Genomic DNA, 16574 nt, shown 5'->3' on the forward strand with positions numbered 1-16574 from the left:
GGCGCACGCCTACCCCCCTTGATGGTGGTGGTGGATCAGCACAAACACAGGGAGATGAGATCACGGCAGAGAGCGGCGGGTGGTTGCTGGGGACTCCTCCTTGGTGGTCCATGGAGAAGTACAGTGTGAAGAAGAGAGGGCACCATGACGAAGGTGAGGTGAGTGTACTTCGGTTTTAAAGGAGAGGGATTAAGCGAGAAATGTTACACTACAACAGAAAATCAAGCGAGAAGGGAAGGGTCGGGCAAGAAAAGGGAAGGGTGCATTGTGGTGTGGGATTTTTTTTCTAAGTCCACGTGTTGACGATAACATGGTAGATAGTCCGGACAACAACATTTCTCCCCCACATATGATCTGGATTTGGGGGAGCCTAGATTGTCCAAATGGTTGAATTTTGTGAAGCATGTTGGGCGCCTGTTTGATGTCCGAACACGCCCAGACGTATGAGGAAGAAATGTGCTTCCACCTTAGAGTCAACCTTAATTATTTTCCTAATTCATTTATCTCTACTTCTAATGGAGCAGTTCGTACGTCGTTCGTTCGTCCGCTCGCACCCCCTCGCACAACCTCCCCACTTTCACCGATTTTTATCGATCGAACCCACCTCTCGATTCCCTCACCGGTTTTCTTTTCCAGTCAAAACCGGTTGAAACAAACCAGCGCCCTTGGTCCCATCGCCCGCGTCACCCGCGGCTGGCGACACGGGGGGAAACCGCGCCGCCGCCCAAGGCCCGCTCCGCCCCCACCGCTCCCCGCAACGCCGCTGCCGGAGGGCCGACCGGTGAAGCCACACCGCGCCCAGGAATGGCAGCGGCGGGGCGGTTCCGTCTCCCTACCTCCTGTCAGAGCCCCCACCCCACCATATCTCGATCTGGCCGGGAGCCCCTCCACCACCGTCCCCGCCCCTCCCGTGTGGCCTTCCTCGTCTCTGGTCCACCTCCAATAGTGCAATAATTCTTATGTTTAGATCACTCTAAGCCATTTACGGACATTACCATGAATATGTTCAGTGTAACATGTAGCATAATAAAATTGGTGAAGATTAAGGAATGGCACATCTTAGTTAATCATGCGGGCCTAGGGTTTTCTAACTCAAAGCAAAGTTAGGTAATCCATCATTTAAAGTTTGGCTTCGATCCAAACACGCCATCAGACTTTCAGGCCATGAGCTCGGTAAATCGAAAACGATAGACACCTTCAACTTTCCAGCCATGGCCTCGCTAGATCAAGAGAGAGGAAGAGAGCAGTCGAAGGTGGCGGCGGCTCAGGAGCACGAGCACAACGGTGGCCACGGAGCATGAGCGAGCAAGGAGCGGGAACCAGAGGCAGGATGCGGAAGCTGGAGCATCATCCGTGGTGTGATACTGTGCAGCGGTCGTTCGAGGTGTCGTGGAGGCGGAGCGAGGTGTTGGAACCGAGGACTGCCGGACAATCACCAAAACACGAGGAGACGGATTTTGCCGGGCGACGAACACCCGCAGCGACGGACGCCCGCCCCGACGACGAACGCCAGGGCCTTTTTCCTTCTCTCTGTATTCAATTCGGCTCGACTCGCTCTAGACACGAATGCGGCAACGCACCGGCGCTCTGACTCGACCTAGACTCATACACCATGACACACTCGTGGTTTATTTCTTAACATACTCTCCCTAAACCACGACGTCGTCGTCGTCGTCGGAGTTGGTGTAGCTTCTGTCGTCGATGTCGCCACGACCGTGACCCAGCCCGCGGACCCGACCTGGCGCACTGACGCTGGTTGCACCGCCACGGACCCGACCTGGCGCACTGATGCCGGTCGCACCGTGCTCCGTCACGACTCCTGCGACATACGCCGAGTTCCTTCTCCACCGGTGACACACGCCTGGCGTCCCTCAGCGCCCTGCACGTCCCGCGCGCATCCTACGAGCCCGACCGCACCAGTGCGTCCCGCACGTCCCACGCGCACCCGACGCGCCCGACGAGCCCGAATGCACCAGACGCCGTGGACTCACCGCGCGCCGCCTCCGCGTCTGCCATGGCAGCCGCAGCGCTGCGCACCTCCACAGGACGACACACGACCCGGAGCTTCACCGCGCAGCCGCCGTCGAACGCTACCACCGCCGGCACGCCTCCGGCAAGGTGACGACACCCAAGAAGAACCAGCTCATGATACCAAATGTTGTTGCCACAGCTCCTGCCTTACCTCACCGCACCTCTATCTCTCGCACTGCACCCCTCTTTCTGATACAGAACGGAAGGAGGAAGAAGGAAGGAGGGAGCACGAAGTGGACTTGGATGTATTTCTGGCGCACATACGCCACCGCACGAACGACACTTTACCTTGAGCACGAACTCAAATCCAGTCGATCTGTTCCAACGTACACGGGGGGTTTATACCTGAGATACTCCAGGGCACGCACCCACGATCTCCGCTACGTTGAGCACCTGGTCTTGCCCGCTCTACCCGCTCACGTCCAGTCCGCGGTGAGCCCGCAACGAACCCCACTCATCTCTCCCCCTCGCTCGCCAACAGACGCTACTCACACACACGCACACAAACCGGTCATGAACCCGACGCGGTCCGCGCCCGGCGCGCCCGACGCGCACACACAGACCACCACGTACACTGCCCATACAATGGTCGGATACTAGCCGGACTGTGCCCACCATGACACACTCGTGGTTTATTTCTTAACACAAGGCCGTTCGGATTGAAGGCGGGCAGCGTAGGATGGCAAAGCTGGGGGGCTACGACGGTGGGGTGGTGCAGATGGAGGCGCTGGGAGGGGCTAGCGAGGTGAAGAGGACTGGGTCGAGAGCAGCTGTGGTGCGTCCATGCGTCCCGACCATTGTTTTGTGACCAGACCCACATGAAATTTAGCCAGCAAAATGTTCCATGGTATAAGATGCCTGAAATCCACTACTTATGGTTAATTTTATTTATGAACCTGTTCGTGTCTTCTTGAATTGTAGCCTCTTTGGCTGAGGCCATGCATGGAGAAGCTGATCTCCTGATGCATCTGTCAGCCATGGGCTACAAACTGAATCAACAACAAGTATGGTGATAGCCAGCGTTGTTGTTATCTCCAAAGAACAATAACTATGCAACATAGTGCTGAACTTTGACATTTTGAGTTTTGGTTATAAGTTCCTTTTAATATTTGGTGATTTATCTAATTAATCTTTCTTTACCAGCTTGTGTTGTTAGAGCATGGTTTCACTGTAGGAAATTTATTTGAAGGTCTCCATGATGGCATAACTCTATGTAGCCTCTCTTTTTACACATCTCTGTTATTGTTAGTGAGTCTAACAATGAACTGAATACATCTTCATCTTTTCACCTTTGTTACGAGAGAGCTTCTCAAAGGTTCAAAATATTATGTCGGCACTTTAAGTCTCCCATTTTGATTGCTGTGATTTGCAATTTGTGAGTGGGGAGGCAGTACTAAGCTCTTTCTCGTGCAGTTACGTTGTTGTGAGGTGCTACATTCTCCTCTGATTGTTCAAGCAAAGGTTCTTGAAAACAGCATAGCCAAGTATGCTGCTTCTATTAGGTGTGGCTGACAAAGACAGAGGGCGATTCGGGCACGCGATACTCCCTTACAATCGAGACAAATCCTATGTTGGAACCATCTCGATGTTCTTCGCTAGCTTCGTCACATCAAATCTTGTATATATACTATTGGATCCTGAAGTCCCAAGTCATTTTCTGTTCCCATGACTATTTAGCAAATGGAAAAAAACTTTTCTATTTATATTATATGTATATTGTCGGGTAGGAGTTTTTCCCACTAGATGTGAATATTAGGAAGGATATATCTTGTAGCATATCAGCTTCAGGATCATGTCGTGATTTCTTAAGGCCTCATGATTGTTGTTGTTTTTTTCTTTCAAAAATTAAAACACCTAGGTGATTATCCTAACTATCATAATTATACAAGCAAGATTATCAGAATAACTACACAATTTTTTCTTCAGATTATGTATAGAGTTTAGGGTGAGTTTTCTTTTTGCAGATTTATAATGCCTAATTTGAATCAACAAGAACAATGATATCGCAAGGCTCGAAATTTTAGACTCACTTTCTATGCCAAGCTTAAAATTTGACATGCCTTATGCTTATACTCCCGCTGTTCCTAAATATAAGTCTTTTTAGAGATTTCAAATAGATTACCACATACGGATGTATATAGACATATTCTAGAGTGTAGATTCACTCATTTTGCTTTGTATGTAGTCACTTATTGAAATTTCTAGAAAGACCTATATTTTAGAACGGAGGGAGTATATGCAACCACTAAATTTTTTAAAATGCCCGTGGCAACGCACGGGCATTCTACTAGTGAACTATAATACTCCAGTAGCACTGCCTCTACGTAAGTACTCCTTCTGGTAGATGAACATGTTGGTTTTCACACAGGGAACATCATAATCAGCCATGAGTTGATGCCTTGGGACTTGTAGCATATTCGACCCGCCAAATAGACTATTGTAGAAACCATCTCGGCGACATGGAAATCTGACGGCTTTGCAGTGAAAATCTGATCCGGTCCGATGGATCGCCTGGTTGCGCGTGGCAGCATACATAGATATAACACTAACTCTTGATCCAACCTCATATATGCTGTTCCACCTGTTAGTCAACAATGTAGATCCTTCCATGCCAACGGCAGAAAACTTCGCCGCAAACAACGTCGGCCCTGCATCATCGGTATGATCACGAGCTTCTCGAACCCTAGGAAAAATCCCTCCAAGAACTCAACACCACCGTGTGCGCGGCCCCACGGTGGGCGCCAACTATCGTGGATTAGCCACGACATATGTCCTAGTGTGAGGACTTAGTCATGAGGCCAACGCATCTATGTGGTAGCTTGAGAGGGGTTGAGCGGAATCGAGAGACGAAACACAAGACAAGGGTTTAGACAGCTTTGGGCCCCGGGAAACATCATCCGGTAACAATCTTACATGTTGTTTTGTGGCTAGGTCTCATTATCATCACGAGGGAGTCGCCGTAAACCGGCTCTCCCAGTTATGTCTAGCCCTAAGATTATTTTCTCCTCTCTCTTGGGGTGCCCTAGCCCTCCTTATATATGTTGAAGGGGCGGGTTACACGTAGAGTCCAACTCGGATTAAGACTTAAACTATTCTGACTTCTCTTCATGGGCTTCTTAACGTCTTGGGCTTCATAACATCTTGGGCTTCATAACGTCTCGGGCTTCATAACCCGAGGCGACTCTATCTGCCGGGTTATGATTGTCAACCAGTTATCACTGTCTGCTGGGTTATGACTGTCAACCAGTTATCACGGTCTGCCGGTTTATAATGGTCTGCCGGGTTATGACTTCCTGCCGGTTTATGATCTGACTTAACATCTGCCAGGTTATCATCTGATTTAATACCTGCCGGGTTATCATCTGACTTAACACATGCCGGGTTATCATCTGACTTAACACCTGCCGGTTTACCAGGTCCCAGCCGGGTTATAACTCCGGCCGGGTCATACCGTGGGGTATATCCCCGACACTAAGTGTTCCTCCGGTATTCGGGAGTTGCATAATCTCATAGTCATAGGAACATGTATAAGTCATGAAGAAAGCAATAGCAACAAACTAAACGATCATAGTGCTAAGCTAACGGATGGGTCTTGTCCATCACATCATTCTCTAATGATGTGATCTCGTTCATCAAATGACAACTCATGTATATGGCTAGGAAACTTAACCATCCTTGATTAACGAGCTAGTCAAGTAGAGACATAGTAGGGACATTCTGTTTGTCTATGTATTCACACATGTATCAAGTTTCCAGTTAATACAATTTTAGAATGAATAATAAATATTTATCATGATATAAGGAAAAATAAATAACAACTTTATTATTGCCTCTAGGGCATATTTCCTTCACTATGATCGTTTAGCTTATTGCTATTGCTTTCTCCATAACTTATACATGTTCCTATGACTATGAGATTATGCAACTCCCGAATACCGGAGGAACACTTAGTGTGCTATCAAACATCACAACGTAACTGGGTGACTATAAATATGCTCTACAGGTGTCTCCGATGGTGTTTGTTGAGTTGGCATAGATCAAGATTAGGATTTGTCACTCCGTGTATCGGAGAGGTATCTCTGGGCCCTCTTGTAATGCACATCACTATAAGCCTTGCAAGCAATGTGACTAATGAGTTAGTTACGGGATGACGCATTACGGAACGAGTAAAGAGACTTGCCGGTAACGAGATTGAACTAGGTATTGAGATACCGACGATCGAATCTCGGGCAAGTAACATATCGATGACAAAGGGAACAACGTATGTTGTTATGCGGTTTGACCGATAAAGATCTTCGTAGAATATGTGGGAGCCAATATGAGCATCTAGGTTCCGCTATTGGTTATTGACCGGAGATGAGTCTCAGTCATGTCTACATAGTTCTCGAACCCGTAGGGTCTGCACGCTTAACATTCGATGATGATCGGTATTATGAGTTTATGTGTTTTGATGTACCGAAGGTTGTTCGGAGACCCGAATGTGATCACGGACATGACGATGAGTCTCGAAATGGTCGAGACATAAAGATTGATATATTGAATGACTATATTCGGACACCGGATGAGTTCCGGGATCACCGGATATATATCGGAGTGCCGGAAGGGTTATCGAAACCACCGGGGGAACTAATGGGCCAACATGGGCCTGGTGTGTGAGAGAGAGGAGAGGGCCCTAGGGCTGGCCGCGCCCCCTGGAGTCCGAATTGAACTAGGAGGGGGCGACGCCCCTCCCTTTCCTTCTCCCTCTCTCCCTCTCCTTCCACCCCCCTCTCTTCCCCCTCTCTCGCCCCCTGGAGTCCGAATTGAACTAGGAGGGGGCGCGCCAAGTAGGATTCCTATTCCTAGCAGGAATCCTACTTGGCGCGCCCATGAGGGCCTGCCGGCCTCCCCCTTGCTCCTTTATATACGGGGGCATGGGGGCACCCTAGGACACACAAGTTGACAGCTGTCTTAGTCGTGTGCGGTGCCCCCCTCCATAGATTTCCACCTCCGTCATATCGTTGTAGTGCTTAGGCGAAGCCCTGCGTCGGTAACTTCATCATCACCGTCATCACGCCGTCGTGTTGATGAAACTCTCCCTCGGCCAACTGGATCAAGAGTACGAGGGACGTCACCGAGCTAAACGTGTGCAGATCGCGGAGGTGTCGAGCGTTCGGTACTTGATCGGTTAGATCGCGAACACGTTCGACTACATCAACCGCGTTTCATAATGCTTCCACTTTCGGTCTACGAGGGTACGTAGAAATACTCTCCCCCTCTCGTTGCTATGCATCTCCTAGATAGATCTTGCATGCTCGTAGGAATTTTTTTGAACTACTGCGTTCCCCAACAGTGGCATTCGAGCCAGGTCTATGCATAGATGTTATATGCGCGAGTAGAACATAAAGGAGTTGTGGGAGTGGGTATATACATATTGCTTGCCGTCACTAGTTGATTCTTGATTCAGCGGTATTGTTGGATGAAGCGGCTCAGACCGACATTACGCGTACGCTTACGCGAGACTGGTTCTACCGACGTGCTTTGCACACATGTGGCTAGTGGGTGTATGTTTCTCCAACTTTAGTTGAATCAGTTTCAATGAACAGGGTTCTTTCTAAAGATCAAAAAGCAATCACTATACTACATTGTGGTTTTGATCCGTAGGTAAGAACGGTTCTTGTTAGAAGCCCGTAGCAGCCACATAAAACTTGCAACAAAAAAGTAGAGGACGTCTCACTTGTTTTTGCAGGGCATGTTGTTATGTGATATGGTCAAGACATGATGCTAAATGTTATTGTATGAGATGATCATGTTTTGTAACACTGTTATCGGCAACTGGCAGGAGCCATATGGTTGTCGCTTTATTGTATGAAATGTAATTGCCATGTAATTGCTTTACTTTATCACTAAGTGGTAGCGATAGTCGTAGAAGAAATAGTTGGCGAGACGACAACGATGCTTCGATGGAGATCAAGGTGTCAAGCCGGTGACAATGGTGATCATGACGGTGCTTTGGAGATGGAGATCAAAGGCACAAGATGATGATGGCCATATCATATCACTTATTTGATTGCATGTGATGTTTATCCTTTATGCATCTTATTTTGCTTAGTACGGTGGTAGCATTATAAGATGATCTCTCACTAAATTTCAAGGTACAAGTGTTCTCCCTGAGTATGCACCGTTGCTACAGTTCTTCGTGCCGAAACACCACATGATGATCGGGTGTGATAAGCTCTACATTCACATACAACGGGGGCAAGCCAGTTTTGCACAAGCAAAATACTCGGGGTAAACTTGACAAGCCTAGCATATGCAGATATGGCCTTGGAACACTGAGACCGAAATGTCGAGCGTGAATCATATAGTAGATATGATCAACATAGTGATGTTCACCAATGAAAACTACTCCATCTCACGTGATGATCGGACACGGTTTACTTGATATGGATCACGTGATCACTTAGATGATTAGAGGGATCTATATCTAAGTGGGAGTTCTTAAGTAATATGATTAAATTGAACTTTAATTTATCATGAACTTAGTACCTGATAGTATTTTGCATGTCTATGTTGTTGTAGATAAATGGCCCGTGCTGTTGTTCCGTTGAATTTTAATGCGTTCCTAGAGAAAGCTAAGTTGAAAGATGATGGTAGCAATTACACAGACTGGGTCCGTAACTTGAGGATTATCCTCATTGCTCCACAGAAGAATTATGTCCTGGATGCACCGCTGGGTGACAAGCCTGCTCCAGATGCCGCTGACGACGTTAAGAATGTCTGGCAAAGCAAAGCTGATGACTACTCGATAGTTCAGTGTGCCATGCTTTACGGCTTAGAACCGAGACTTCAACGATGTTTTGAATGTCATGGAGCATATGAGATGTTCCAGGAGTTGAAGTTAATATTTCAAGCAAATGCCCGAATTGAGAGATATGAAGTCTCCAATAAGTTCTACAGTTGCAAAATGGAGGAGAATAGTTCTGTCAGTGAACATATACTCAGAATGTTTGGGTACCACAACCACTTGACTCAGCTGGGAGTTAATCTTCCTGATGATAGTGTCATTTGACAGAGTTCTTCAATCACTGCCACGAAGCTACAAGAGCTTTGTGATGAACTATAGTATGCAAGGGATGGATAAGAAAATTCTCGAGCTCTTCGCAATGCTAAAGGCTGCAGAGGTAGAAATCAAGAAGGAGCATCAAGTGTTGATGGTCAACAAGACCACCAGTTTCAAGAAGAAGGGCAAAGGGAAGAAGGAGAACTTCAAGAAGAACAGCAAGCAAGTTGCTTCTCAAGTGAAGAAGCCCAAGTCTGGACCTAAGCCTGAGACTAAGTGCTTATACTGCAAAGGGACTGGTCACTGGAAGTGGAACTGCCCCAAGTATTTGGCGGATAAGAAAGATGGCAAAGTGAAAGGTATATTTGATATACATGTTATTGATGTGTGCCTTAGTAATGCTCGCAATAGCGCATGGGTATTTGATACTCGTTCTGTTGTCAATATTTTCAACTCGAAACAGGGGCTACGGATTAAGCGAAGATAGGCTAAGGACGAGGTGATGATGCGCGTGGGAAATGATTCCAAAGTCGATGTGATCACCGTCGGCACACTACCTCTACATCTACCTTTGGGATTAGTTTTAGACCTAAATAATTGTTATTTGGTGCCAGCGTTAAGCATGAACATTTTATCTGGATATTGCTTGATGCGAGACGGTTATTCATTTAAATCAGAGAATAATGGTTGTTGTATTTATATGAGTAATATCTTTTATGGTCATGCACCCTTGATGAGTGGCCTACCTTTACTAAATCTTGATAGTAGTGATACCCATATTCATAGTATTGAAGCCAAAAGATATAAGTTTAATAATGATAGTGCAACTTATTTGTGGCACTGCCATTTGGGTCATATTGGTGTAAAGCGCATCAAGAAACTCCATGCTGATGGACTTTTGGAATCACTTGATTATGAATCACTTGATGCTTGCGAACCATGCCTCATGGTCAAGATGACTAAAACTCCGTTCTCCAAAACAATGGAACGAGCAATAGACTTATTGGAAATAGTACATACTGATGTATGCGGTCCGATGAGTGTTGATGCTCGTGGTGGGTATCGTTATTTTCTAACCTTCATAGATGATTTGAGCAGATATGGGTATATCTACTTGACGAGACATAAGTCTGAAACATTTGAAAAGTTCAAAGAATTTCAGAGTGAAGTGGAAAATCATCGTAACAAGAAAATAAAGATTATGTGATCTGATCGTGGAGGAGAATATTTGAGTTACGAGTTTGGTTTTCATTTGAAACAATGCGGAATAGTTTCGCAACTCACGCCACCTGGAACACCACAACATAATGGTGTGTTCGAACGTCGTAATTGCACTTTATTAGATATGGTGCGATCTATGATGTCTCTTACTGATTTACCGCTATCGTTTTGGGGTTATGCTTTAGAGACGGCTGCATTCACGTTAAATAGGGAAACATTGAAATCCGTTGAGATGACACCTTATGAACTGTGGTTTGGCATGAAACCCAAGTTGTCGTTTCTTAAAGTTTGGGGCTGTGATGCTTATGTGAAAAAGCTTCGACCTGATAAGCTCGAACCCAAATCGGAGAAATGTATCTTCATAGGATACCTAAAAGAGACTGTTAGGTACACCTTCTATCACAGATCCGAGGGCAAGATATTCGTTGCTAAGAATGAGTCCTTGCTAGAGAAGGAGTTTCTCTCGAAAGAAGTGAGTGGGAGGAAAGTAGAACTTGATGAGGTAATTGTACCTACTTCCTTATTGGAAAGTAGTCCATCACAACAATCAGTTCCTATGATTCCTACACCAATTAGTGAGGAAGCTAATGATGATGATCATGAAACTTCTGACCAAGTTACTACCAAACCTCGTAGGTCAAGCAGAGTTAAATCCGCACCAGAGTGGTATGGTAATCCTGCTCTAGAAGTCATGTTACTTGACCATGACGAACCTACGAACTATGAGGAAGCGATGATGAGCCCAGATTCCGCAAAATGGCTTGAGGCCATGAAATCTGAGATGGGATCCATGTATGAGAACAAAGTGTGGACTTTGGTTGACTTGCCCAATGATCGGCAAGCCATAGAGAATAAATGGATTTTCAAGAAGAAAATTGACGCTGACGGTAATGTTACTGTCTAGAAAGCACGACTTGTTGCGAAAGGTTTTCGACAAGTTCAAGGAGTTGACTACAATGAGACCTTCTCACCCGTAGCGATGCTTAAGTCCGTCCGAATCATGTTAGCAATTGCCGCATTTTATGATTATGGAATTTCGCAAATGGATGTCAAAACTGCATTCCTTAATGGATATCTTAAAGAAGAGTTGTATATGATGCGATAGCAATAGCAACAAACTAAACGATCATAGTGCTAAGCTAACGGATGGGTCTTGTCCATCACATCATTCTCTAATGATGTGACCCCATTCATCAAATGACAACTCATGTATATGGCTAGGAAACTTAACCATCTTTGATTAACGAGCTAGTCAAGTAGAGGCATAGTAGGGACACTCTGTTTGTCTATGTATTCACACATGTATCAAGTTTCCAGTTAATACATTTTTATAATGAATAAGAAACATTTATCATGATATAAGGAAATATAATTAACAACTTTATTATTGCTCTAGGGCATATTTCCTTCACTATGATCGTTTAGCTTATTGCTATTGCTTTCTCCATAACTTATACATGTTCCTATGACTATGAGATTATGCAACTCCCGAATACCAGAGGAACACTTAGTGTGCTATCAAACGTCACAATGTAACTGGGTGACTATAAAGATGCTCTACAGGTGTCTCCAATGGTATTTGTTGAGTTGGCATAGATCAAGATTAGGATTTGTCACTCCGTGTATCGGAGAGGTATCTCCGGGCCCTCTCGGTAGTGCACATCACTATAAGCCTTGCAAGCAATGTGACTAATGAGTTAGTTATGGGATGATGCATTATGAAACGAGTAAAGAGACTTGCCGGTAATGAGATTGAACTAGGTATTGAGATACCGACGATCGAATCTCGGGCAAGTAACATACCGATGACAAAGGGAAAAACGTATGTTGTTATGCGGTTTGACCGAAAAAGATCTTCGTAGAATATGTTGGAGCCAATATGAGCATCCAGGTTCCGCTATTGGTTATTGACCGGAGATGAGTCTTGGTCATGTCTACATAGTTCTCGAACCCATAGGGTCCGCACGCTTAACGTTCGATGATGATCGATATTATGAGTTTATGTGTTTTGATGTACTGAAGGTTGTTCGGAGTCCCGGATGTGATCACGGACATGACGAGGAGTCTCGAAATGGTCGAGACATAAAGATTGATATATTGGATGACTATATTTGGACACCGGATGAGTTCCGGGGTCACCGCATATATATCGGAGTGCCGAAGGGTTATCGGAACCACCGGGGAACTAATGGGCCAACATGGGCCTTGTGAGAGAGCGAGAGATGAGAGGGCCCTAGGGCTGGCTGCGCGCCCCCTGGAGTACGAATTGGACTAGGAGGGGGCGGCGCCCCCTCCCTTTCCTTCTCCCTCTCCTTCCTTCACCCTCTCTTCCCTTGTTGGAAACCTACTAGGAATAGGATTCCTATTCCTAGTAGGAATCCTACTTGGGGCGCACCCCATGAGGGCCGGCCGGCCTTCCTCCTTGCTCCTTTATATACGGGGGCAGGGGGCACCCTACGACTCACAAGTTGACAGTTGTCTTAGCTGTGTGCGGTGCCCCCTCCACAGATTTCCACGTCCGTCATATTGTTGTAGTGCTTAGGCGAAGCCCTCCGTCACAACTTGATCATCGCCATCATCACACCATCGTGCTGACGAAACTCTCCCTCGGCCTCAACTGGATCAAGAGTACGAGGGACGTCACCGAGCTGAACGTGTGCAGATCGCAGAGGTGCCATGCGTTTGGTACTTGATCGGTTGGATCGCGAAGACGTTCGACTACATCAACCGTGTTTCATAACGCTTCCTCTTTCGGTCTACGAGGGTATGTAGACATACTCTCCCCCTCTCGTTGCTATGCATATCCTAGATAGATCTTGCGTGATCGTAGGAATTTTTTTGAAATACTGCGTTCCCCAACACCAAATCCACATCCAATATAGGCCTTGGTGGTCAAGGATCCCGTCGGGGAAAACGGGGCAAAATCGAAGCACAATCGACGTAGTTATTGATGATTTTCGAAGCTGTCAGGAGGTCATACACTCCGCTCGAATGTAAGGCCGTCCTTCACTCTGGACTTCGGGAGGTGTTTCGCATTTTGTTTTTCATTTCTTCATACGAACTCCGATTTTGATGTTCTTGGATTCGTTGGATTTCCAGCAAAAAGTGTGATGCATCATAGGCTTTGGACCTTCAATTTGGACACTTTGATAAATGTAAAATCATCAAAATCTCCAAAGGGCCTTGATCTGGTGCCTCAACTTCTTTGGTTTGACTCCCCCAACTTGGTTCTTTTGATGCCCAAGTCCATGAACATGTCAACACACCCACAAAGACCACAAAACAAATTAAAACTAATAAAAATAAATAAAAATAAAAAGTGTCCAACGAACTTGGTAAAAGTAAAACAAGTAAATGCCGAAAACTATGCATTTGAGACATGAATAAGTGCTAGATGGAAATGATATGAAGGATTTTAGCACTAGAATATACTCTAAAAGGTATGCATAAAATCCACTCATCAATGGTGCATGAGAGAAATGCACCGTGGAGCCAAAGCGCTTGCAAACCTATTTGGCCACAGATAGACCAGGACTGAAATCCCAGTGCAAAAGGCCATCCATGAGAGGGTTAGGTGTTTAGGCTGATCCATGGCGGTGGCACCGATGAGGCGGGGCTTGGTGGTGGCGGCGCCATGGTGGGGGTGGGAGGAGGAGAAGAGTGCCATCCCCGTTGCCGCCTTCATCACCCAGTGTTGGGGCTTAGCCCGATCACTAGTCTATAGAAGTGGCGAGGGGAAGGGAGAACAAAGAAGTAGGAGGCGATGACTTAGATTTGGGTGGAAGATAGGGTTGGGGTGGGAGGCTTAGGTTTTGGGTGTGTGGAGGGGGTGTGTTCAAACCGATTTTGGAGAGGGGTGATGATACGTCTCCAACATATCCATAATTTATGAAGTATTCATGCTATTATATTATCTGTTTTGGATGTTTATGGGCTTTACTAAACAATTTTATATTATTTTTGGGACTAACCTATTAATCGGAGGCCCAACCCAAATTGCTGTTTTCTTGCCTATTTCAGTGTTTCGAAGAAAAGGAATATCAAACGGAGTCCAAACGGAATGAAACCTTCAGGAGAGTTACTTTTGGAACGGAAGCAATCCAGGAGACTTGGAGTAGACGTCACGGAAGCTTCGAGGAAGCCACGAGGCAGGGAGGCGCGCCCTACCCCTTGGGCGTGCCCCCACCCTCATGGGCCCCTCGTGGTCCCCTGACCGACTTCTTTCGCCTATATATGTCCATATACCCTAAAACATCGGGGAGCAGAATAGATCGGGAGTTCTGCCGCCAGAAGCCTCCGTAGCCACCGAAAACCAATCTAGACCCGTTCCGGCACCCTGCCAGAGGCGACACTCTCCATGACGAGGAGGGAGTAGTTCACCCTCGGGGCTGAGGGTATGTACCAGTAACTATGTGTTTGATCTCTCCCTCTCTCTCGTGTTCTTGAGATGGTACGATCTTGATGTATCGCGAGCTTTGCTATTATAGTTGGATCTTATGATGTTTCTCCCCCTCTACTCTCTTGTAATGGATTGAGTTTTCCCTTTGAAGTGATCTTATCGGATTGAGTCTTTAAGGATTTGAGAACACTTGATGTATGTCTTCCATGTGCTTATCCGTGGTGACATTGGGATATTCACGTGATCCACTTGATGTATGTTTTGGTGATAAACTTGCGGGTTCCGCTCGGGAACTTATGCATAGGGGTTGGCACACATATTCGTCTTGACTCTCCGATAGAAACTTTGGGGCACTCTTTGAAGTACTTTGTGTTGATTGAATAGATGAATCTGAGATTGTTTGATGCATATCGTATAATCATACCCACGGATACTTGAGGTGACATTGGAGTATCTAGGTGATGTTAGGGTTTTGGTTGATCTGTGTGTTAAGGTGTTATTCTAGTACGAATTCTTGAATAGATCGATCCGAAAGAATAACTTTGAGGTGGTTTCGTACCTTACAATAACCTCTTCGTTTGTTCTCCGCTATTAGTGACTTTGGAGTGACTCTTTGTTGCATGTTGAGGGATAGTTATATAATCCAATTATGTTATTATTGAAGGAAATATGCCCTAGAGGCAATAATAAAGTTATTATTTATTTCCTTATATCATGATAAATGTTTATTATTCATGCTAGAATTGTATTAACCGGAAACCTAATACATGTGTGAATACATAGACAAACAGAGTGTCACTAGTATGCCTCTACTTGACTAGCTCGTTGATCAAAGATGGTCAAGTTTCCTAGCCATTGACATGGGTTGTCATTTGATTAACGGGATGACATCATTAGGAGAATGATGTGATTGACATGACCCATTCCGTTAGCTTAGCACACGATCGTTTAGTATGTTGCTATTGCTTTCTTCATGACTTATACATGTTCCTATGACTATGAGATTATGCAACTTCCGTTTACCGGAGGAACACTTTGTGTGCTACCAAACGTCACAACGTAACTGGGTGATTATAAAGGTGCTCTATAGGTGCCTCCGAAGGTACTTGTTGGGTTGGCGTATTTCGAGATTAGGATTTGTCACTCCGATTGTCGGAGAGGTATCTCTGGGCCCTCTCAGTAATGCACATCACTTAAGCCTTGCAAGCATTGCAACTAATGAGTTAGTTGCAGGATGATGTATTACGGAACGAGTAAAGAGACTTGCCGGTAACGAGATTGAACTAGGTATTGAGATACCGACGATCGAATCTCGGGCAAGTAACATACCGATGACAAAGGGAACAACGTATGTTGTTATGCGGTCTGACCGATAAAGATCTTCTTAGAATATGTAGGAGCCAATATGAGCATCCAGGTTCCGCTATTGGTTATTGACCGGAGACGTGTCTCGGTCATGTCTACATAGTTCTCGAACCCGTAGGGTCCACACGCTTAACGTTACGATGACAATTATATTATGAGTTTATATGTTTTGATGTACCGAAGGTTGTTCGGAGTCCCGGATGTGATCACGGACATGACGAGGAGTCTCGAAATGGTCGAGACATGAAGATTGATATATTGGAAGCCTATGTTTGGATATCGGAAGTGTTCCGGGTAAAATCGGGATTTTACCGGAGTATCGGGAGGTTACCGGAACCCCCCGGGAATCAAATGGGCCTTAGTGGGCCTAGGTGGAAGAGAGGAGAGGAGGAAAGGGCTGGCCGCGCGCCCCTCCCCCCTAGTCCGAATAGGACAAGGAGAGGGGGGCGGCGCCCCCCCCTCCTTCCTTCTCCTCCACTCCTTCCCCCCAAGTCCTAATCCAACTAGGAAAAAGGA

This window comes from Triticum dicoccoides, chromosome 2A (assembly GCF_002162155.2).
Source record: "Triticum dicoccoides isolate Atlit2015 ecotype Zavitan chromosome 2A, WEW_v2.0, whole genome shotgun sequence".
Classification (NCBI taxonomy): domain Eukaryota; kingdom Viridiplantae; phylum Streptophyta; class Magnoliopsida; order Poales; family Poaceae; genus Triticum; species Triticum dicoccoides.